Source organism: Ranitomeya variabilis, chromosome 1 (genome assembly GCF_051348905.1).
Source record: "Ranitomeya variabilis isolate aRanVar5 chromosome 1, aRanVar5.hap1, whole genome shotgun sequence".
Taxonomy (NCBI): Eukaryota; Metazoa; Chordata; class Amphibia; order Anura; family Dendrobatidae; genus Ranitomeya; species Ranitomeya variabilis.
In genome coordinates, this window is record NC_135232.1 from 164166914 (window position 1) to 164191914 (window position 25001).

Consider the following 25001-nt stretch of genomic DNA (forward strand, 5'->3'; position numbering starts at 1 on the left):
CCACATTGTTCTGCAGAATATTCGCAATAACGACATCCATCTTTCTCTCCAAACACTTGCTCCTCTCCAACCTGTCACTGATGGGCTGTAGGAAGACTGTATATATAGTTTTCAAGGGGCCAATCACATTTTGGAGCCTCCCAGGGGTGTTGTTAAAAACCGTATCCGTCAAAAACCGGATGGAAAAACGGACGAAACGGATGCCAACCGGATGGGACGGATCCGGTTTACAGCCGGATCCGTCCCATCCGGTTTTCACAAATTATGCCGGATCCGGCACTTTCAAACCTGATGTGTGAAAGTAGCCTTAGCGAGGTATTCACACAGGCCAGGGACCCATCAGACTGAGACCACCTTGACGTTGGTTGATGGGTACATATTATTTGGCCAAATTTTTTGCTAAGCATTTCATAATTTTTCCTAATTCTCCAAATTCATATTGCTATTCAAATCTGACATATTCCAAATTGACATGCTTTAGCATTATAGAGTGCAACCTTTTTTTGTATATTGCCCTCTGACAAAGTCATGAACAGTCTACAATTTTAACGGTAGGTTAATTTTAACATTGAGAGGTAGAATATCAAAAATAAAATCCAGGAAATCACATTGTATAAAATATATAAATTTATTTGCATTTTGCAGTGAGAAATAAGTATTTGATCCCTCTGGCAAACAAGACTTAATACTTGTCATTTATCAGGAGAACAATGAGTAAATAACATACCAAAACTATCAATTCAGATTAAATAGCTCTTTTTATTTCATGCCATAAAACTAAACATAAATACAAAGGTCATATATATAAATTCATGTGAATCACACTAAAGTGCTAATTTATGACACAGGGTAGAATAGGTCGAACTACAAATGCTAAAACAGGCAATGGGGGATCATCATGCTTCTTTTATGATGCGTGCTAAAATAGTCACCAAAGTTCATATGTTACTGTCCAAGCTGATTCCTTCCCCCTTATATTGCCGCATTCACACCATCCGCTGTGGATAATTAATGGAGTAAGGTGCCAATTGCCGTTATCAAAAACCCAATCTCCACATTGTATACTGCAGACAGCTTAATCCCTCATTCGTATACTCAAAAGATAATTTCATTTACCCATAATGAGATGAGGCGTCCTTTCCCAGCCTGTGTCAAGATCCCCAATGCTGCATTTCGCGTGCAAAGTATGTCGCTTCCTCAGGGGGCGAAAAGACTTAATACTTGGTGGCAAAACCCTTGGGTGGCAAGCACAGTAGCCAGACGTTTTTTGTAGTTGATGATGAGGTTTGCGCACATGTCAGGAGGAAATTTGGTCCACTCCTGTTTGCAGATCATCTCTAAATCATTAAGATTTTGAGGCTGTCGCTTGGCAAGTCGGAGCTTCAACTCCCTCCATAAGTTTTCTATGGGATTAAGGTCTGGAGACTGGCTAGGCCACTCTATGAACTTAATGTGCTTAATTTTGAGCCACTCCTTTGTTGCCTGGGCTGTATGTGTTGGGTCATTGTCTTGCTGGAAGACCCAGCCACAACCCATTTTTAATGTCCTGGTGGAGGGAATGAGGTTGTCACTCAGGATTTTACGGTGCATGGCTCCACCCATTTTCCATTGATGTGGTAAAGTAGTCCTGTGCGTTAGCAGAGAAGCACCCCAAAAACATAATGTTTCCACCTCCATGCTTGACAGTGGGGATGGTGTTCTTTAGGTCTCTCTCAGCATTCTTTTCCTCCAAAACATGACGAGTTGAGTTAATGCCAAAGAGCTCAATTTTTGTCTCATCTGACCACAGCACCTTCTCCAAATTACTCACAGAATCATCCAGGTGTTCACTGGCAAACTTCAGATGGGCCTGCACATGTGCCTTCTCAGCAGGGGGGGGACCTTGCAGGCACTGCAGGATTTTAAACCTTTACGGCGTAATGTGTTACCACTGGTTTTCTTGGTGACTGTGCCCATGTTGTAGAGGTTAGAGTCTGACTGATTAATTGAGTCTGTGGACTGGAGTCTTTTATACAGGTGACTATGTAAGACAGCTGTTTTTAATGCAGGTAACGGGTTGATTAGTAGCGTCTAACTGGTCTGTAGGAGCTAGAACTCTTAATGATTGCTTGGGGATCAAATACTTATTTCTCACTGCAAAATGCAAAAAAATTATATAATTTATACAATGTGATTTTCTGGATTTTATTTTTGATGTTAAAATTAACCTACCCTTAAAATTATGGATTGTTCATGTCTTTGTCAGTGGGCAAACTTACAATATCAGCAAGGGATCAAATACTTATTTCCTCCACTGTATGGTGTTAGCTTATTACTTTCTAGTGCATGAAGAGTTAAATGGTATCTGTCACCAGGTTTTGCCAGCTAACCTGAGAACAGGGGCAGAGAAACTGAGTTCAGCAATGTCAATGTATCACTTACTGGGCTGTGTAAGTGGAAAATGTGTTCCTCTGCATCAAGCAGCAAAGATCATGCAGGATAACTCAATATACACTGCAACTGGGCATTGTCATAAGGCACGATGCTTGAAACATTCTGGTAGCACTACGTATTGGAAAAGGTAACTCATGCTTCCTGCATGGCGCTTATTCTGAATTTAATCATGCAAAATGTATTAAAGAAATATACACTGCTGAAAAAAATAAAGGGAACACTAAAATCCCACATCCTAGATATCACTGAATGAAATATTCCAGTTGTAAATCTTTATTCATTACATAGTGGAATGTGTTGAGAACAATAAAACCTAAAAATGATCATCATAAATAACCACTAATATCCCAAGGAGGTCTGGAGTTGGAATGATGCTCAAAATCATAGTGGAAAATTAAGTTACTGGCTGATCCAAGTTCAGTGGAAATGCCTCAAGACAATGAAATCATGCTCAGTAGTGTGTATGGCCTGGGCATGCTCCTAATGAGGCAGCGGATGGTCTCCTGAGGGATCTCCTCCCAGACCTTGACTAAAGCATCCGCAAACTCCTTGTGGTGCAACGTGACATTGGTGGATGGTGCGAGACATGATGTCCCAGATGTGTTCAATCGGATTGAGGTCTGGTGAACGGGCCAGCTAGTCCATAGCTTCAATGCCCTCATCTTGCTGGAACTGCTGACACACTCCAGTCACATGAGGTCTGGCATTGTCCTGCATTTTGAGGAACCCAGGGCCAACCGCACCAGCATAAGGTCTCACAAGAGGATCTTATCTTGGTACCTAATGGCAGTCAGGCTACCTCTGGGGAGCACATGGAGGGCTGTGCGGCCCTCCAAAGAAATGCCACCCCACACCATTACTGACCAACAGCCAAACCGGTCATGCTGAAGGATGTTGCAGGCAGCAGATCACTTTCCACGGCATCTACGGACTCTGTCACGTCTGTCACATGTGCTCACTGTGAACCTGCTCTCATCTGTGAAGAGAACAGGGCGCCAGTGGTGAATTTGTCAATCCTGGTGTTCTGTGGCAAATGCCAAGCATCCTGCATGGTGTTGGGCTGTGAGCAAAACCCCCATCTCTGGACATCGGGCACTCAGACCATCCTCAGAGTCGGTTTCTAACTGTTTGTGCAGACACATGCACATTTGTGGCCTGCTGGAGGTCATTTTGCAGGGCTTTAGCAGTGCTCCTCCTGTTTCTCCTTGCACAAAGGCTGAGGTAGCGGTCCTGCTGCTGGGTTGTTGCCCTCCTACGGCCCCCTTCACGTCTCCTTGTGTAATGGCCTGTCTCCTGGTAGCGCCTCCAGCCTCTGGACACTACACTGACAGACACAGCAAACCTTCTTGACACAGCTCGCATTGATGTGCCATCCTGGATGAGCTGCACTACGTGAGCCACTTGTGTGGTTTGTAGAGTCCGTCTAATGCTACCACGAGTGTGAAAGCACAACCAACATTCAAAAGTGACCAAAACCAGCCAGAAAGCATTGGTACTGAGATGTGCTCTGTGGTCCCCACCTGCAGAAACACTCCTTTATGAGTGTCTTGATAATTGATAATAATTTCCATCTGTTATCTATTCCATTTGCACAACCAGCATGTGAAATTGATTGTCAAACAGTGTTGCTTCCTAAGTGGACAGTTTGATTTCACAGAAGTTTGATCTACTTGGAGTTATATTCAGCTGTTTATGTGTTCCCTTTATTTTTTGAGCAGTGTACTTTCTTAAAGAAAGTGGTGGTCATGGTCAAGAAAGACTTTGAGCATTTTAGATGCCCTTGTGTGCCAAAGCTTTCCCTCTAAGCTTTGCAAAAAAAACAGAACAGTCTGCCTGACCACCTTCTGATTTGTGATGTCCTAATGCAATGGAATTCAACACTGCATATGTTGGAGTGCCTGTAAAAACAGGGTAAAGCGGTGATGATTATATTACAACTGAAACTTGTAATACTATGAAATTTGCTATTAGCAGCTGATGATGGACTTGTGTCACCTGAGGAATCCTATGAAGAGGCTACTAAATTTGTCAATAGTAGCAACTGTGGCAGGGATTCCCTCAATTATCAGCAACGATTAGCAACTTCTACATGATCATTTCCCCCTGTGGCTGTTGGGAACCCTCAAAGTCATTTTTACATGCAACATATGGAGGAGAAAGAGGAGAAGCAGCAGCAGGTGGACGTGGAAGTAGCCATTGAGTTATCCCAGGTAGAGGACAAACCTGACAAGACTATGAAATTGATGGTTATGATATCTACTATGGTGATCAACCATGGGTATGGTCACTGAATCAACAGGGCCCTTGGTTGTATGGCCGGAGTCACAGTAGAGAGGAATACGGACGAGGGAGAGGCGCAAAAACAATGCATTGCACACGGACCAATGTTTCTCTATGGGGCAGCTTCCATCAGCCGTATATTTCTCGGCCGTATTTTACGGGCTGAGAAATTTGCAGCGTGCTGCATTTGTCAGCATATTGCTCAAAAAATCCGCCAATGAAAGTCTATGGGTGCGAGAAAAATACGGATTGCACATGGACCATGCATGTGGCTTGCGAGAAATGCGCATGACTTTTCCAGGTGACAGGAAATGTGCCAAGCCTTAAATCAGGATGCTTAGACATGCTAATTAGCTTAAAAAGCGAGACACACATCCCGGAAGAACGCCGCACGCCTCCACAGAGTCTCCTGCAGCATGGCTTCCCTAATTAATGTTGAAATGCTGCTGTTCCTGGTGCAAAAAAGGCCAGAAATCTGGGATCAGAGAGATGCCCACTATTCTAACCGGGCCAGAAAAAGGCGGCATGGAGGAGCATGTGTGGCCTCCTTTTTCAGGATTTTTGACAGCAGCCACGTGAGGGACAGCAGCAACTAAGTAAGTTCACTCAGGTTTCTCAAATAATATTCTAAACTGCAGTAACTAACATGTTTTCACACTATCCCCTTAAATCCTATTCTGATGTTTGTATTCAAATTATTAGTGATGAAGATATTTTTTTAAAATTCATCTTACTAGGCCACATGGCTATGTAAAATCTCTGTAAACTTGTTGTACCACTGTGCACAATGGCCTGAAACATTATTTTCTTCTCTGTCATTGCAGTGGAAGATATTATGAGACGATGGGGCAGCATAAGGGACCAATACAGGAGGGAAAGATAGCAGAGGGCCAGGAGTGGTGCTTCCGCACCTACAAAGCGGAAATACATCTATTACGACCGGCTGTCATTTCTTGATCCCAGTATGGATCTGAGACAGTATGTTCAAATCTCACACCACATTACACATATGTATTTTATGCTCATATATAAAATGTTATTTTATTATTGTCATACTTTCATAACACAACTCAGTCCAACCTCACTGAGAGGGAGATAGGGTCCGACTCAGAGGCCGTCATTGATCCAGTCGGGGAAGATGAAGAGGTGGCTAGCCCATCTAATGATCCTTCCAACTGCATCCCTCCAGGTCCATCTTCCGCAGCACCAGAAGCTCCGCCAACAACAGGCCCAGATGCTGCACCAGCACCCACAGCAGCACCAGCTCCAGTCAGACAGGAAGATCCTGGGAACAGCAGCAGCCCTACTGTCCCACTGGAGGCCTCCTCACTGCCTGCTGTTATATGTCGCCGTGGCCGCAGAAGAAGAAAGCTACCGGAAACAAGGAGGCATGTGGATACAGGGGTTCTAAACTCTCTTTCCAGGGCTGCCTAGGATGAGGGTGAGGAGGCATATTCCCACAGCCTGGCCCGGTACCTCTGTCCCCTACCCTGTGAGGTGAGGCTACATGTGAGAGGGTGCTTTCAGATCCTTCTTGATGCATGCACCCCCCCAATAGCCCATATGAGTTATTTGAATACTTGGAGAGGTGGCAGCTGTCACCCCATAACCTCATGCGTCTTCATCCAACCCCACAAATGCATGCTCAACAGGAATCTGATGCACCTCCTCCATGTGTGCCTACACCTCAACCCTTTCCCCCCAAAACCAACCATTGCCATAGCATATCCAAATGCCGTCCTATCAGCAACCTTCCCAATATGGCCACTTGTACAGACCCAGTGTTGGAGGCTGGTACCAACTTGGGTTTGGACGACATGGCCATATTGGGGGTATGAGTCACGTGACTTTTATAATCCTCACGAGGCCCATACTCAAAATCCCTATGGGCATTTGGCAAGTAGACAATTAGTTAGTTAGTACCCACACAGGGTGAAGGACAATTGGGGCAACAAAGGCAGCAAGATCAAGAAACCGGACTGCCGCCATCACCTCCACCAACTTTCCAAAACCTTAAGTTTGTATTTGTTAAATATTTTGTTCCTGCAAAAATATTTTTTTTTCTGCTGTGATAGCTGAATAATATGTTGGATATGAGGTCAATATGAGGTCAGTATGGTTTTTGAAAATAAGTATTTGGCTTTTGGCTATATAAAAAAACGTTCAAAAGCCAATTTATGTTTGTTGGAACAATCATTAATACACCATACATAATTATTAGATTCAAAACCATCTCTTAAATAAGTAAATTCAACACACAGTAACTTAACATAAGAAATTTGCAATATATATATACTAATTTTCAAATTATGACATATAGACAGTATTATCTTGCCAGGGAGTAGCACCCTGATGTGAAAGAAAATAATTTGTAAAAATATCACGGACTTTGAGTCCTGAAAGTGGACGACGCTGAGGGATGACATGTGGTGTAAGCCTACCCACATTGGCCAACACACCTTCAGCACCATCAGCTGAGGAGCACTCATGTAGTCTGGTGAAATTATGTAATACTACACAAGCTTTTATAACTTAATTTACGTTAGCTTCACTCAGCTGAATTGCAGACTGGAGGACCCGCGATTTGGCACAAAGAATGCCAAAGGCGCATTCCACCAGTCACCGTGCCCGTGATAAACGTAAGTTAAATATCCTCCGCCAGTGGTCCAGGTTTCGACGGGGATATGGCTTTATGACATGCCTTGTTAACTGGAAGGCCTCATCGCCACAAGGACATACGGCACAGCTTCTACAATGGAGCCTGGAAGCTGACGTGGTGGTAGGTCCAACGGGTTATCACGCAGCCGCCGACCCATAATGGAAGAATTGAAGACTCTAGAGTCTCCAGTTCTCCCATAGGCCCCAATATCTACAATTATAAACCTATAGTGACTGTCAACCACAGCTAACAGCACTACAGAAAAATACTGTTTATAATTATAGAATTGGGACCCTGAGTTCGGCGGCTTACGCACACGGATGTGTTTCCCATCAAGGGCTCCAATGCAATTTGGGAAATCACAATGCTCCTGAAAGCCACACGCAATCTGCATCCAGTCTTCAATCTTGGGCACAGGCATGGCCAGTTCATGTAGTCTGGACCAAATTTCAACACACGTATCCCGGACTATGTTGGAGATAGTTGACCTCCCAATTAAAAATTCAATATGTAGGCCAACATAAGAAAGGCCAGTTGTCAGGAAGCTGAAAGCAGACAAAAATCACAATAAACAAGGTTTTAATGCTTTTAAAAAATCATATACAACACAAGTACTGTGTGGAACTAAAAAGGCAGGCTACCAGTACCTTCAAAAATTAACACTGGCTATGTGAATTTAACATTAACTACATATTCTAACTAAGATTTTAGTTTATTTTTAACATATAATATTAATCTATTTACTTCAGCTGCTAAGCAAAACTAAATAACACATTTATATTAGAAAAACATCATCAATAAAGAGTATGTGAGGATGGGGAATACATACCGTAAAGTAAGGAGAAGATGCTCCTCTGCGGATATACATTTCCGCTTCCTGGTGTTCTGAAATGTTATTCCAGGTCGCACTGTCTCCAACAAAATATCAAAGGTGGCAATACTCATGCAACAGTACTGGAAAAATGTGTCTGTATGTGTCCGCAGAGATGCATATAGCCGGTGAAAATGGCCCTTAGTGAGGCGTTGTCTCAAAAGCGGATGTACCCACATTCGTCTCCTCCTCCGCGGATCCACTATCACTGGGTATGGCTGGCCAAAGCGACGTGACAACACCCAGTTATATTACACCCACTCAGTTGGGGTGAAATGCAGAAGGTCAGACATGTTGCCAAAGAACCACCAACACACCAACAGAAGCACAGCAACAAAATGGCCAGATTGGAGGGTGCAACCTGTTGTAGAGGCAATACATAGGGTTGCTATTGATGATTTAAATTAATTTCAGGCCTCAAAACCGTTAAATGTCTATTTTGGAAGGTTGCGAGAAAAAAACACTATATGGATGACATACAGAGGATTACATGCACAAAATACGCTGCCACACCTTGCCAACGGATGACATACGGAACACTGTTCAGGGAACTTTTCTGCGTATCTCGGCCATAAAAAATGGACCGTATTTTGATACGCTAGGTCTGACCCCGGCCTATGGGTGAGGATCGCAAGCTGCATGCTCGTGATTGCTTTTGAAATGACAGGTTTATCATTATAGTCAGAAGTGGGGACCACAAGGACTTTTTTATCATCTTTGTTAATGACCTTGTAGATAGGATTGAGAGTAAAGTGTCAGTCTTTCCTTATGACACAAAACTTTGTGGGATAATAAAAACTGAGCTAGACTCTTTAATATTACAGAACAATCTAGTTTAGATGTCTTCATAGACAAACACATGGTAGATGAAGTTTATTATTGGAAAAAGTAGAGTAATGCACCTAGGCCAGAGTAATCACATTGTTGTATGTTGCATTAAATGGAAATATACTAGGGATTACAGAGCTGGAGAACCATTGATTTGGGTGTTCTGGTTAAGGCAAGGTAAGCAGCAGTACTCAATGTCAAGCAGCAGCTGCAAAAGCAAAAAAGATTTTAGGCTGTATTTTAAAGAGAGGTGGAATCCTGTGATCCAAATGTATTAATATTACTCTATAAATCACTTGTAAGGCCACTTCCTAGAACATAGAATCCCGTTTTGGACGTGTAAAAAAGGATACTGGAGACTTACAGTAAATTCAAAGGCAGGCAACTAGATTATTACATATAATAGAAGGCCTTTCCTATGCTGAAGCTAGTTACTGCGCATTTTTATCTATGCTCTGTTGGAATATTCCTATGCTTTTTAGATTCGTCATCATCTCAGTGGAAGCGCCTATTTCTGGTTCCCCTTTTCCACATGTACCACGTCGGAACCTTAAGATGGAATCACCTAACCAGGTTGGCAGCAGGCCACATCTGGGATCCTCTCTTGGATACAGGTAATCCTACAGTTGTGCCTATATACACAACCTCATCAGGTGAGCATAATTTATCTCTTACCTACATTCATCTACATTACACGCATCACTTCGCTTAGATAGAGATCCCTTTTTCCCCTCAGTTCCAGGTACCACTCTACTAGCAAGTCTGAATACAATACCAAGACACAGGTGTGTGTCTTGGGAGGCCTTACATAGGGCTAGGTAATACAACACATGGGAGCACACCGGGCTACTTGCAAGGCCAGACATGGAGTATAGGAAAATCAGACTGGGGCAGTAGCGTAACAATATTGTTTGACAATCCCCTTTAAATTCAGTAGCCTGTCTCCTAAAATCCAGATATAAGTTTATATGTAACACTGTAATATAGGACTTGTTTTACTGAAAATTACTCGGAAAGTGATATGGAGTTTTTACGTTGTTTTCATTGCTCTAGCATGCTTTTATGCATTGTAAGTAATTGTAATGTAAGGTTCTAGCAGGTGTTATGATCCGGTGACCTTGGAGCCGCATGAGAGACTTTCTCAGGAGTAGGTGGTACCAGTACTGACCGCAAACCCTAAACTATCACCGCAACTAGAAGTAGCCGTGGGATGTACCTAACAAGTCCTAGACACCTCGACACAGCCGGAGGACTAAATACCCCTATAGATGGAAATGTGAATTCTATCTTGCCTCAGAGCAGAACCCCAAAGGATAGGCAGCCCCCCACAAATATTGACTGTGAGTATAAGAGGAAAGACACACGCAGGCAGAAAGACAGGATTTTGCAAAAGAGGCACTTCTAGCTAAATAGAAAAGGATAGGACAGAATTCTAAGCGGTCAGTATTAAAATCCTAAAAATAGCCACAGCAGATAATACAAATATTCTACATCTAACTAAAGACATAGAAAGTATATCTGCATCTCCTGAGAATCCAGCATGACTGAAAAATCCAAACAAAGTCTAAGCTGGACAAAAACACAATGAATTGCACTGAATTGCAAAGCACACTGCATGTGTGCATAGAGACAAAAAACAGACACTTATCTTAGCTGAATTGGCAGCAGGGCATCAGGAACCAGAGAGAGATGCAATCCCTCCAAGAACAATGGACAACTGGCAAGGACTCATGGATCCTGCACACCTAAATACCTAATAGAGCTGCAATCAGCAGAAACACCTGCCCTGGATTACAACCCCAAGACAACTGCACTACCACCAACAACCACCGGAGGATGCCCAAGAGCAGAATTCACAACAGTACCCCCCCTTGAAGGGGGGGTCACCGAACCCTCACCAGAGCCCCCAGGCCAATCAGGACGAGCCAGATGAAAGGCACGGACCAAATCAGCAGCATGGACATCAGAGGCAAAAACCCAAGAATTATCCTCCTGGCCATAACCCTTTCATTTGACAAGGTACTGAAGCCTCCGCCTCGAAAAGCGAGAATCCAAAATCTTCTCAACCACAACTCCCCATCAACCAACACAGGAGCAGGAGGATCAACAGAGGGAACAACGGGCACCACATATTTCCGCAATAAACATCTATGGAAAACATTATGGATGGCAAAAGAGGCCGGAAGGGCCAAACGAAAAGACACCGGATTGATAATCTCAGAAATCCTATAAGGACCAATAAATCGAGGCTTAAACTTAGGGGAAGAAACCTTCATAGGAACATGACGGGAAGACAACCAGACCAAATCCCCAACCCGAAGCCGGGAACCAACACACCGACGACGGTTAGCAAAACGCTGAGCCTCCTCCTGAGACAACACCAAATTGTCCACCACATGAGCCCAAATCTGCTGCAACCTGTCAACCACAGAATCCACACCAGGACAATCAGAAGGTTCAACTTGCCCCGAAGAAAAACGAGGATGAAAACCAAAATTACAAAAGAAGGGCGAAACCAAGGTAGCCGAACTAGCCCGATTATTAAGGGCAAACTCGGCCAATGGCAAGAAAGCCACCCAATCATCCTGATCAGCAGACACAAAGCATCTCAAATAAGTTTCCAAAGTCTGATTAGTTCGCTCGGTCTGGCCATTTGTCTGAGGATGAAATGCGGAAGAAAAAGACAAATCAATGCCCAGCCTAGCAAAAAAGGCCCGCCAAAACCTAGAAACAAACTGGGAACCTCTGTCGGACACAATATTCTCCGGAATACCATGCAAACGAACCACATGGTGAAAAAACAACGGAACCAAATCAGAAGAGGAAGGCAATTTAGGCAAAGGCACCAAATGAACCATCTTAGAAAACCGGTCACAAACCACCCAGATAACCGACATCCTCTGGGAAACTGGAAGATCTGAAATAAAATCCATAGAAATATGCGTCCAGGGCCTCTCAGGGACCGGCAAAGGCAAAAGCAACCCACTAGCACGGGAACAACAAGGCTTGGCCCGAAAGTCCCACAGGACTGCACAAAAGAACGCACATCACGTGACAAAGAAGGCCACCAAAAGGACCTACCAACCAAATCTCTGGCACCAAAAATACCAGGATGGCCAGCCAACACAGAACAATGAACCTCAGAAATCACTCTACTAGTCCATCTATCAGAAACAAACAGTTTCCCCACTGGATAGCGGTCAGGTTTGTCAGCCTGAAATTCCTGCAGAAACCGTCACAAATCAGGGGAAATGGCAGAAAGGACCACCCCTTCCTTCAGAATGCCGACCGGCTCAAATACCTCAGGAGAATCAAGCAAAAAACTCCTAGAGAGGGCATCAGCCTTAACATTCTTAGAACCCAGAAGATACGAAACCAGGAAATCAAAACGGGAGAAAAACAGGGACCATCGAGCCTGTCTAGGATTCAGCCGTTTGGCAGATTCGAGGTAAATCAGATTTTTATGATCGGTCAAGACCACAATACGGTGCTTGGCTCCCTCAAGCCAATGTCGCCATTCCTCAAGCGCCCACTTCATAGCCAACAACTCCCAATTGCCGACATCATAATTTCGTTCAGCAGGCGAAAACTTATGGGAAAAGAAGGCACACGGTTTCATCAAGGAACCATCAGAATTCCTCTGAGACAAAACCGCCCCTGCCCCAATCTCAGAAGCGTCAACCTCAACCTGAAACGGAAGAGAAACATCAGGCTGACGCAACACCGGGGCAGAAGTAAATCGGCGTTTAAGCTCCTGAAAGGCAGAGACAGCCACAGGGGACCAATTCATTACATCAGCGCCTTTCTTCGTCAAATCGGTCAGGGGTTTACCCACACTGGAGAAGTTAGCAATGAAACGGCGATAAAAATTAGCAAAGCCCAAACATTTCTGAAGGCTCTTCACGGATGTGGGCTGAATCCAATCATGAATGGCCTGAACCTTAACCGGATCCATCTCTATAGATGAGGGAGAAAAAATGAAGCCCAAAAAAGAAACCTTCTTCACTCCAAAGAGACACTTAGACTCCTTCACAAACAAAGCATTATCACGAAGGATCTGAAATACCATCCTGACCTGTTTCACATGAGACTCCCAATCATCGGAAAAAATTAAGATGTCATCCAAATATACAATCATGAATTTATCAAGATAATTCCGGAAGATATCATGCATGAAGGACTGAAAAACAGATGGAGCACTAGAGAGCCCGAATGGCATCACAAGGTATTCAAAATGGCCCTCGGGCGTATTAAACGCAGTTTTCCATTCGTCACCCTGCTTAATACGAACAAGATTATATGCCCCCCGAAGGTCAATTTTAGTAAACCAACTAGCCCCCTTAATCCTGGCAAACAAATCGGAAAGCAAAGGTAAAGGGTATTGAAACTTGACCGTGATCTTATTCAAGAGGCGATAATCAATACAGGGTCTCAAGGAGCCACCCTTCTTAGCAACAAAAAAAAATCCCGCTCCCAACGGTGAAGAAGATGGCCGAATATGCCCTTTCTCCAAAGACTCCTTAACATAACTCCGTATAGCGGTATGTTTCGGCACAGACAGGTTGAAAAGTCGGCCCTTAGGAAACTTACAGCCTGGAATCAAGTCAATAGCACAATCACAGTCCCTATGCGGTGGAAGGGAACTGGACTTGGGCTCATCGAATACATCTTGAAAATCAGACAAAAACTCTGGAACTTCAGAAGAGGAGGAAGAGGAGATTGACATCACAGGAACGTCATTATGAACCCCCTGACAACCCCAACTAGTCACAGACATAGACTTCCAATCCAACACAGGATTATGTATCTGCAACTATGGAAAACCCAGCACAGTAGCATCATGCAAATTATGCAACACCAGAAAACGACAATCTTCCTGATGGGCTGGCACCATGCACATGGTCACCTGTGTCCAAAACGGGTTTATTTTTAGCCAAAGGTGTAGCATCAATGCCCCTTAAAGGAATAGGGTTCTGCAAAGACTGCAAGGGGAAACCACAACGCCTGGCAAATTCAAAGTCCATTAAGTTCAAAGCGGTGCCTGAATCCACAAACGCCATGACAGAAAATGACGACAATGAGCAGATCAAGGTCACAGATAACAGAAATTTAGGTTGTACAGTTCTGATGGTAACTGAACTAGCGATTCTCTTTGTACGCTTTGGGCAGACTGAAATGACATGAGAAGCATCGCCACAATAAAAACACAACCTATTCTGACGTCTGAATCCTTGTTGTTCCGTTCTAGACAGAATCCTATCACACTGCATAGGCTCAGGCATCTGCTCTGAGGACAACGCCACAGCGCACACAGTTCTGCGCTCCCGCAAGCGCCGATCAATCTGAATGGCCAAAGACATAGAATCACTCAGACCAACAGGGGTGGGAAACCCCAACATAACATCTTTAACAGATTCAGAAAGACCCTTTCTGAAAATTGCCGCCAAAGCATCCTCATTCCATTTAGTCAGCACAGACCATTTTCTAAATTTCTGACAATACAATTCTGCCGCTTCTTGACCCTGAGACAGGGCCAACAAGGTCTTCTCCGCTTGATCCACAGAATTTGGTTCATCATATAATAATCCTAGAGCCTGAAAAAAGGCATCTACATTAAACAAGGACTGATTCCCAGATTCCAGGGAAAATGCCCAATCCTGAGGGTCGCCACGCAGCAGGGAGATGACAATTTTAACCTGCTGAATGGGATCACCAGAGGAACGAGGCTTCAGAGCAAAAAACAGATTACAATTGTTTTTAAAACTCAAAAATTTGGACCTGTCCCCAAAAAACAAATCAGGAGTAGGAATCCTAGGCTCTAAAAGCGGAGTCTGAACAATATAATCAGAAATACCCTGTACCCTAGCAGCAAGCCGGTCTACACGAGAAACTAATCCCTGAACATCCATTCTAGCACAAGACTCCTCAGTCACCTAGAGGAAAAGAGGGAAGAAAAGACAAAGCAGGCTACAGAAAAAAAAATGGCTCTTTCTTCCCTTCTTCTGAGATGCATTTAACTCATTGTTGGCCAGTTGTACTGTTATGATCCGGTGACCTTGGAGCTGCATGAGAGACTTTCTCAGGAGTAGGTGGTACCTGTACTGACCGCAAACCCTAAACTAACACCGCAACTAGAAGTAGCCGTGGGATGTACCTAACAAGTCCTAGACACCTCGACACAGCCGGAGGACTAAATACAACTATAGATGGAAATGGGAATTCTATCTTGCCTCAGAGCAGAACCCCAAAGGATAGGCAGCCCCCCACAAATATTGACTGTGAGTATAAGAGGAAAGACACGCAGGCAGAAAAAAAAACAGTATAAGTGGTATAGGATATGGTGAGGTGACAAATAACGTTTCAGATAAAGGCAGTTGGTTAGCAGTTGTGTCAGGAAGTCTTAAAACTGCAGTTACTGCTGCAAACTCAATAACGCTGGCAATGGCTGGTGCGGTGTCCTTTCCAGGAAAACACTGTGGAACGATGGTCCATCTTCTGGCGGTAGGGGTCAATCTCTGGTACCTCCAACTGCCCCTTGTCCATAATCTGATGTGGTTAATAGAGGTATGGGCCACAGACCTGTACAAGCCCAGCGTGGCTCCTCAACTGTCTTAACTGGTGTGGTCGGATAGCAAGGGTCAGGACAACTATTCTGCGTACACGTCAGGGCGCAAGTGTCAGTTATACATGTGGTCTCTCTTGGGCAGCGCGTGTGCGGTACTCACGGTCACGTAGTGTACGGCACCTGGTTCTCTTTGGCGGTCACGGAACACACACCGCACGTCCAGCTCTCCCGGGTCCCCGCTGTTGATGGCGGGTGACACTGAACTGCTTGGTGCTAATGCTCTCGGCCGGAGCACTCCTCTCTGTGGTTGCTGCAACACGTGGCTCGGCTCCCCTCTGTGTGCACGGCTCTGCAAACCTTTGTTCTGCACGGCTCTGCTCCGCACGGCTTTGCTCTGCACGGCTCTGCTCCGCTCTGCACATCTCTCTCTGTAGCATGATGTCCTGCAGCATAGCCCATCGCAGCGCTGGTACTCTGTCTCAGGATGGGGAGCGGAGCGCGCTGCTCACCCGACTGCACGCTGCTCTGCCCTGACACCAAACTGACTTGCTTTGCGCACTTTTTCCTTTTATCCCTCTGCTGCCGCGTGCCCTTTTCTGGCTCTCTCCACCCCCCTTGGTCAGGAGGAAGCTCCAGGTCACTCAGGCTTCCCCCAGGCTGCAGGGGAAGGTCCTTCGCCTTCAAGCTTGCCCCCGGGAACAGAGGATGCAGCCTTTCTAGTTCTGGACCCAGCAAGCAGGTACCCGCGGTCAGGTCGACCTCCCTACAGTTAAGAAGTATAGCATGATTTGTGTGTCCACTTTTTTGTCCATAGTACAAGGACCTCACCTGAATAAGTCAGTTATCCTGGGACAGGCCTCACTTAGACAGTACCTCAATGTTATCCCATCGCGTGTGCACTTTGGCAATACCAGTTTATTTGAAATTCTACAGTGCCCTGAAACACTTGAGTGTTAATGAGTCCAGGCCAGCTACAAGGCAGGAAAGCTGTCAGCATCGCTCCTGTTTCTACATTTACTGCTCTCGGTTCAACAACATTTGCACTGGTACAGATGAAGGTGCAAAAACAGTACATTTGTACGGCTAGGAAAGGACTATGTCAAAGACCATGATGTTGCTAGGAGACAATGAGCACAGTATTATTTCTAATTATTAGTTCCAATACTGTGGAAATTTAACCCTATTGTGTCAACTCCCAAATTCTAACAGGACGGCGAAGGCTAAAAATCAGATCTGCACAATTTAATCACAGGCTTGATGGTTGCATTATTTGTATTTATATACTATTGGTATTAGATTTACCAGAATTTGCTTCTCGGTACTAGAGCGAACTGTGGTCAGGACAAGAGATATTACATTATCGGACAAGAAAGATATTCTATGTAATGTTGCATATTGTATACAAGGCTGGATGGAAATAGTAAAGCAGATTTGTAAACAGAAATCTAATGCAAAGTCCACTTTGGTTTATTTTTTTAATATTTGAAGGATTTTTGTTACCATTATACAGATTTACAAAATCATTTTTTTCAGGTGCCAAGGTTTATAGAAAGGACTTAGGGTATCTTGAGGGTCCTGAATTAAAAAATCCCATTACTTTTGCTGAATTGGTTGTAGTTTTTGAGATAATTCATCCATGAAAATAATGCAGAAAATAATGCATCCCCCCAATGTTTTTGTTCTGTTTTTTGACTCTTTAACAGTGTCTTAGGTAATTAAATATCCTATATTATTACTTTGTATTTCAATTTGTAGGCTTACAATGCTATAAATGTGTCCAGTGCTGAATTCACGCGAGAGAGAGAGAGATTTTCCAGCTCCAACATTTGGGTCCCTATTGACTTCTATGAGGTTCGGGTTCAGTTCCAAGTCTGAGTACAGTTCTGGTACCCGAATCGAACTTTGGAGTAGAGCATCTAACAAACCTAAACTTGCATGGGACCACTCAACCCTAATCAGAAACATAAACTTAATATAAAACCGTTCAGACATTGTTGGCAGCAAAACCAACTTATCATCACCTATCAATAGGATAGGTAAGAACTTGCTGATCACTGACACCCACACTGATACCAAGATTGTGACTCTGCAGTGCCCCATCTGAAAGGAGAGATGTTTAAGAATATGCTCTATTCAATGTCTATGGCGTAAGGAGATGGATACAATGCCCAAGTTTCCCCTTGAAGAAACACATGTATTGTTGTATTGTGTAATGTGAACTGTAATATGTGTTAGTGGTGCTGGTATTTTGTTCTGCCCAACAGTTGGGAGAGTTAGAGTTAAAGGGGTATTCCCATCTCCAAGATCATATCCCAATATGTAGTAGGTGTAATAATAATAATAATAATATTACTAAATACCTACAATTATAAAAGTAGTATAGTTCTTCTGTTTCACTATGTCACCTAGTTCATGTAGGGCATTGCAGTAACATAGGTATCCATGGTTATGACCACTAACAGCTAAATAACTCACTATATAAGTGGTTGTAACAATGGATACCTAAGCTACTGCAATCCCTTGCACATGGAGTAAGCGATATAAAGAATCAGAAGAACTAAATTTCTAATTGGAGGTATTTGCTAATATTATTATTAATATACCTAATACATATTGGGATAGGGATCTTAGAGATGGGAATACCCCTTTAATGTTTGGGACTAGCCCAAAATGGAAAGTGCTATGGTGAAGGGGCAGAAACGGTTTCCTGTCAGGACGTTAGTTAGGGCCCAGTGTGTGTGAGAAATGGACCTAAGTTCTGAATAGCTGGCAGTGCCGCATAATGTGGATGTCCCAAAGTGAGAGGAGACCAAGACAATGGTTAGTGTGGACTGGAGTAAAAAGAAAAAGAATCGACAAAAGGACAGTGTGGTCAATTGGAGATGGGTCCTGAGAGAGGAGGACTAGGAGTACGGCTCCGAGTTTATAACTCAGAGAGGCAACGGGCCAAGATGGGACAGACAACATGAGATGAAGAGAGTGCCCTGGACAGGAGCACCAAGGCATCAGTAGCAGAGAAGCTAAGGACCGGACATACTGGCAACATAGTTCCCTTGAGGGGAAAGAGGACGTGGAACTGCGAGTTAAGAATAGGACACTTGCTACCTGGATTGTAGTACTGAGCTGGGTTGTGGTGAAGGAGAGTGGAAAGTGAAGATAAATACCAAGCCAGTAACAAGAAAGGAATTGAGACTGTGTGTGAAGATGGTCCATACTGTAAAGGAAACGTTCCAAAAGATGTGTACCGGCTACCCACTGTACATAATTCCCACAACGTTATTGTTCAGCAAAAGTTTTTTTTTATTAGTGGTCTCCCTCATTGAAGTCCTCAACATCTCTTCCTGGCTAACCAAAGTCATCGTTATTATGTGGCCTGTTGTGAATTCTGCTCTTGGGCTCCCTCCGGTGGTTGTTGGTGGTAGTGCTGTTGTCTTGGGATTGTAATCCAGGGCAGGTGTTTCTGCTGATTTCAGCTCTACTAGGTATTTAGGTTTGCAGGATCCATGAGTCCTGGCCAGTTGTCCATTGTTCTAGGAGGGATTGCATCTCTCTCTGGCTCCTCATGCCCTGCTGCCAATTCAGCTAAGATAAGTGTTTGGTTTTTTGTCTCTGTGCACACATGCAGTGTGCTTTGCAATTCAGTGCAATTCATTGTGTTTTTGTCCAGCTTAGATTTGTTTGGATTTTTCAGTCATGCTGGATTCTCAGGAGATGCAGATATACTTTCTATGTCTTTAGTTAGATGTAGAATATTTGTATTATCTGCTGTGGCTATTTTTAGGATTTTAATACTGACCGCTTAGAATTCTGTCCTGTCCTTTTCTATTTAGCTAGAAGTGCCTCTTTTGCTAAATCCTGTTTTTCTGCCTGCGTGTGTCTTTCCTCTTATACTCACAGTCAATATTTGTGGGGGGCTGCCTGTTATGATCTGGTGGCCTAAGAGCTGCATGAGACATACTCTGGAGAAGGTGGTACCTGTACTGACCGCAGACCCTGAACTTAACACTGCAACTAGAAGTAGCCGTGGAATGTACCTATCACTCCCTAGACATCTCGACACAGCCGGAGGACTAATTACCCCTAGAGATAGAAAAGGGAAAACTATCTTGCCTCAGAGAAAATTCCCAAAGGATAGCCAGCCCCCCACAAATATTGACTGTGAGAGGAGAGGGAAAAAACATACACAGACTGAAATCAGAATTTAGCAAAGGAGGCCACTTCGATCTAAATAGAAAGGATATGACAGAATACTATGCAGTCAGTATTAAAACACTAGAAAATATCCACCACAGAAAATACAAAAATCTCCACAGCTAACTAAAGATATGGAGGGTATATCTGCATCTCCAGAGATACCAGCTTGGCTAAACAAATCCTTATTCAGACCAAGCTGGACAAGACAAAAACATGGAAAAGAACTGAACAATAACGCCACAGCATGTGGACAGCAAAAATCAAGGCCAGAACTTATCTTTGTTGAAAGGAACAACAAAGCAGGAGAGAGCAGGCAAGGATGTGAATCCTCCAGGAACAACGGACAACTGGCACTGACTAAAGGATCAAGCAAGGCTAAATAGCCCAGTCAGGATTGCAAAAACTTGACACACCTGATGAATGCTGCGATCCAGAGACAGCAGCACTACCACTTATAACCACCGGAGGGAGCCCAAGAGCAGAATTCACAACAGTACCCCCCCTTGAGGAGGGGTCACCGAACCCTCACCAGAGCCCCCAGGCCGATCCGGACGAGCCAAATGAAAGGCACGAACCAAATCCTCATCATGAACATCGGAGGCAACAACCCAAGAATTATCCTCCTGGCCATAACCCTTCCATTTGACAAGATACTGAAGCTTCCGCCTCGAAAAACGAGAATCCAAAATCTTCTCAACCATATACTCCAACTCCCCATCGATCAACACCGGGGCAGGAGGATCAACAGAGGGAACAACGGGCACCACATATTTCCGCAACAAAGATCTATGAAAAACATTATGGATGGAAAAAGAGGCTGGAAGGGCCAAACGAAAAGACACTGGATTGATAATCTCAGAAATCCTATAAGGGCCAATAAACCGAGGCTTAAACTTAGGGGAAGAAACCTTCATAGGAACATGACGGGAAGACAACCAGACCAAATCCCCAACCCGAAGCCGGGAACCAACACACCGACGACGGTTAGCAAAATGCTGAGCCCCCTCCTGAGACAACACCAAATTGTCAACAACATGAGCCCAAATTTGCTGCAACCTGTCAACCACAGAGTCCACCCCAGGACAATCAGAAGGCTCAACCTGCCCCGAAGAAAAACGAGGATGAAAACCTCGTTACAAAAGAAGGGTGAAACCAAGGTAGCAGAACTAGCCCGATTATTAAGGGCAAACTCGGCCAATGGCAAGAAATCCACCCAATCATCCTGATCAGCAGACACAAAGCATCTCAAATAAGTTTCCAAAGTCTGATTAGTTCGCTCGGTTTGGCCATTTGTCTGAGGATGAAACGCGGAAGAAAAAGACAAATCATTGCCCAGCCTAGCACAAAAGGCCCGACAAAACCTAGAAACAAACTGGGAACCTCTATCGGACATAATATTCTCCGGAATGCCATGCAAACGAACCACATGCTGAAAAAACAACGGAACCAAATCAGAAGAGGAAGGCAATTTAGGCAAAGGTACCAAATGTACCATCTTAGAAAACCGGTCACAAACCACCCAGATAACCGACATCCTCTGGGAAACCGGAAGATCTGAAATAAAATCCATAGAAATATGCGTCCAAGGCCTCTCAGGGACCGGCAAAGGCAAAAGGAACCCACTAGCGCGGGAAAAGCAAGGCTTGGCCCGCGCACAAGTCCCACAGGACTGCACAAAAGAACGCACATCCCGTGACAAAGAAGGCCACAAAAAGGACCTACCAACCAAATCTCTGGTCCCAAAAATCCCAGGATGACCAGCCAACACAGAACAATGAACCTCCGAAATCACTTTACTAGTCCATCTGTCAGGAACAAACAGTTTCCCCACTGGACAGCGGTCAGGTTTATTAGCCTGAAATTCCTGAAGAACCCGTCGTAAATCAGGGGAGATGACAGAAAGAATCACCCCTTCCTTCAGAATGCCGACCGGCTCAAGGACCCCAGGAGAATCAGGCAAAAAGCTCCTAGAGAGGGCATCAGCCTTAACATTCTTAGAACCCGGAAGATACGAGACCACAAAATCAAAACGGGAGAAAAACAGGGACCATCGGGCCTGTCTAGGATTCAGCCGTTTGGCAGACTCAAGGTAAATCAGATTCTTATGATCGGTCAAGACCACAATACGGTGCTTGGCCCCCTCAAGCCAATGTTGCCACTCCTCAAATGCCCACTTCATAGCCAACAACTTACGATTGCCGACATCATAATTGCGTTCCGCAGGCGAAAACTTTTGAGAAAAGAAGGCACACGGTTTCATCAAGGAACCATCAGAATTCCTCTGAGATAAAACGGCCCCTGCCCCAATCTCAGAAGCGTCAACCTCAACCTGAAAAGGAAGAGAAACATCCGGCTGACGCAACACAGGAGCAGAAGTAAATCGGCGTTTAAGCTCCTGAAAGGCAGAAACAGCCGCAGAGGGCCAATTCGTCACATCAGCGCCTTTCTTCGTCAAATCGGTCAGGGGTTTAACCACACTGGAGAAGTTGGCAATGAAACGGCGATAAAAATGAGCAAAGCCCAAAAATTTCTGAAGGCTCTTCACGGATGTGGGCTGGATCCAATCATGAATGGCCTGAACCTTAACCGGATCCATTTCTATAGATGAGGGAGAAAAAATGAAGTCCAAAAAAGAAATCTTCTGTACTCCAAAGAGGCACTTAGACCCCTTCACAAACAAGGCATTATCACGAAGGATCTGAAATACCATCCTGACTTGTTTCACATGAGACTCCCAATCATCTGAAAAAATCAAAATATCATCCAAATATACAATCATGAATTTATCAAGATAATTCCGAAATATATAATGCATGAAGGACTGAAACACAGATGGAGCATTAGAGAGTCCGAATGGTATCAGAAGGTATTCAAAATGACCTTCGGGCGTATTAAACGCAGTTTTCCATTCATCACCCTGCTTAATACGAACAAGATTATATGCCCCTCGAAGGTCAATCTTAGTAAACCAACTAGCCCCCTTAATCCTAGCAAACAGATCAGAAAGCAAAGGCAAAGGGTATTGGAATTTGACCGTGATCTTATTCAAGAGGCGATAATCAATACAGGGTCTCAAGGAGCCATCTTTTTTGGCAACAAAAAAAAAACCTGCTCCCAATGGTGAAGAAGATGGCCGAATATGCCCCTTCTCCAAGGACTCCTTAACATAGCTCCGCATGGCGGTATGTTCTGGCACAGACAGGTTGAAAAGTCGGCCCTTAGGGAAATTACAGCCTGGAATCAAGTCAATAGCACAATCACAGTCCCTATGCGGTGGAAGGAAACTGGACTTGGGCTCATTGAATACATCCTGGAAATCTGACAAAAACTCAGGAATTTCAGAAGAGGGGGAGGAGGCAATTGACATCAAAGGAACGTCACCATGAACCCCCTGACAACCCCAACTAGTCACAGACATAGATTTCCAATCTAACACCGGATTATGCACCTGTAACCATGGGAAACCCAGCACAATAGCATCATGCAAATTATGCAACACCAGAAAACAACAATCTTCCTGATGGGCTGGCGCCATGCACATGGTCAGCTGTGTCCAAAACTGAGGTTTATTTTTAGCCAACGGTGTAGCATCAATGCCCCTCAAAGGAATAGGACTCTGCAAAGGCTGCAAGGGGAAAACACAACGTCTGGCAAATTCTAAGTCCATTAAGTTTAGAGCGGTGCCTGAATCCACAAATGCCATGACAGAAAATGACGATAATGAGCAGATCAGGGTCACAGATAACAGAAATTTAGGTTGTACAGTACTGATGGTAACAGAACTAGCGATTCTCTTGGTACGCTTAGGGCAATCAGAAATAACATGAGCAGAATCGCCGCAGTAAAAACACAACCTATTCTGACGTCTGAATCCTTGTCGTTCAGCTCTAGACACAATCCTAGAGCTGGTCTGGATACACATGATGAGAGCATTATACTGCCTCTGTACAAATCCCTAGTTAGACCGCACATGGAGTACTGTGTCCAGTTTTGGGCACCGGTGCTCAGGAAGGATATAATGGAACTAGAGAGAGTACAAAGGAGGGCAACAAAGTTAATAAAGGGGATGGGAGAACTACAATACCCAGATAGATTAGCGAAATTAGGATTATTTAGTCTAGAAAAAAGACGACTGAGGGGCGATCTAATAACCATGTATAAGTATATAAGGGGACAATACAAATATCTCGCTGAGGATCTGTTTATACCAAGGAAGGTGACGGGCACAAGGGGGCATTCTTTGCGTCTGGAGGAGAGAAGGTTTTTCCACCAACATAGAAGAGGATTCTTTACTGTTAGGGCAGTGAGAATCTGGAATTGCTTGCCTGAGGAGGTGGTGATGGCGAAGTCAGTCGAGGGGTTCAAGAGAGACCTGGATGTCTTCCTGGAGCAGAACAATATTGTATCATACAATTATTAGGTTCTGTAGAAGGATGTAGATCTGGGGATTTATTATGATGGAATATAGGAATATAGGCTGAACTGGATGGACAAATGTCTTTTTTCGGCCTTACTAACTATGTTACTATGTTACTATGTTACTATCACACTGCATAGGCTTAGGACTCCGCTCGGAAGACAATGCCATAGTGTGCACAACTCTGCGCTCGCGCAAGCGCCGATCAATCTGAATGGCCAGAGACATAGAATCACTCAGACCAGCAGGCGTGGGGAACCCCACCATAACATCTTTAACGGATTCAGAAAGACCCTTTCTGAAAATTGCCGCCAAGGCATCCTCATTCCATTTAGTCAGTACAGACCATTTTCTAAATTTCTGGCAATATGATTCTGCCGCTTCTTGACCCTGACACAGGGCCAACAAGGTCTTCTCAGCATGATCCACTGAATTAGGTTCATCATACAATAACCCAAGCGCCTGAAAAAAGGTGTCTACATTAAGCAACGCCGGATTCCCAGGTTCCAGGGCAAATGCCCAATCCTGGGGGTCACCACGCAGCAGAGATATAACAATTTTGACCTGCTGGATGGGATCACCAGAGGAACGGGGTTTCAGAGCAAAAAACAGTTTACAGTTATTTTTAAAGCTCAAAAATTTGGACCTGTCCCCAAGAAACAAATCAGGAGTTGGAATTCTAGGCTCTAAAACCGGAGTCTGAACGATATAATCAGAAATACCCTGTACTCTAGCAGCAAGTTGATCCACACGA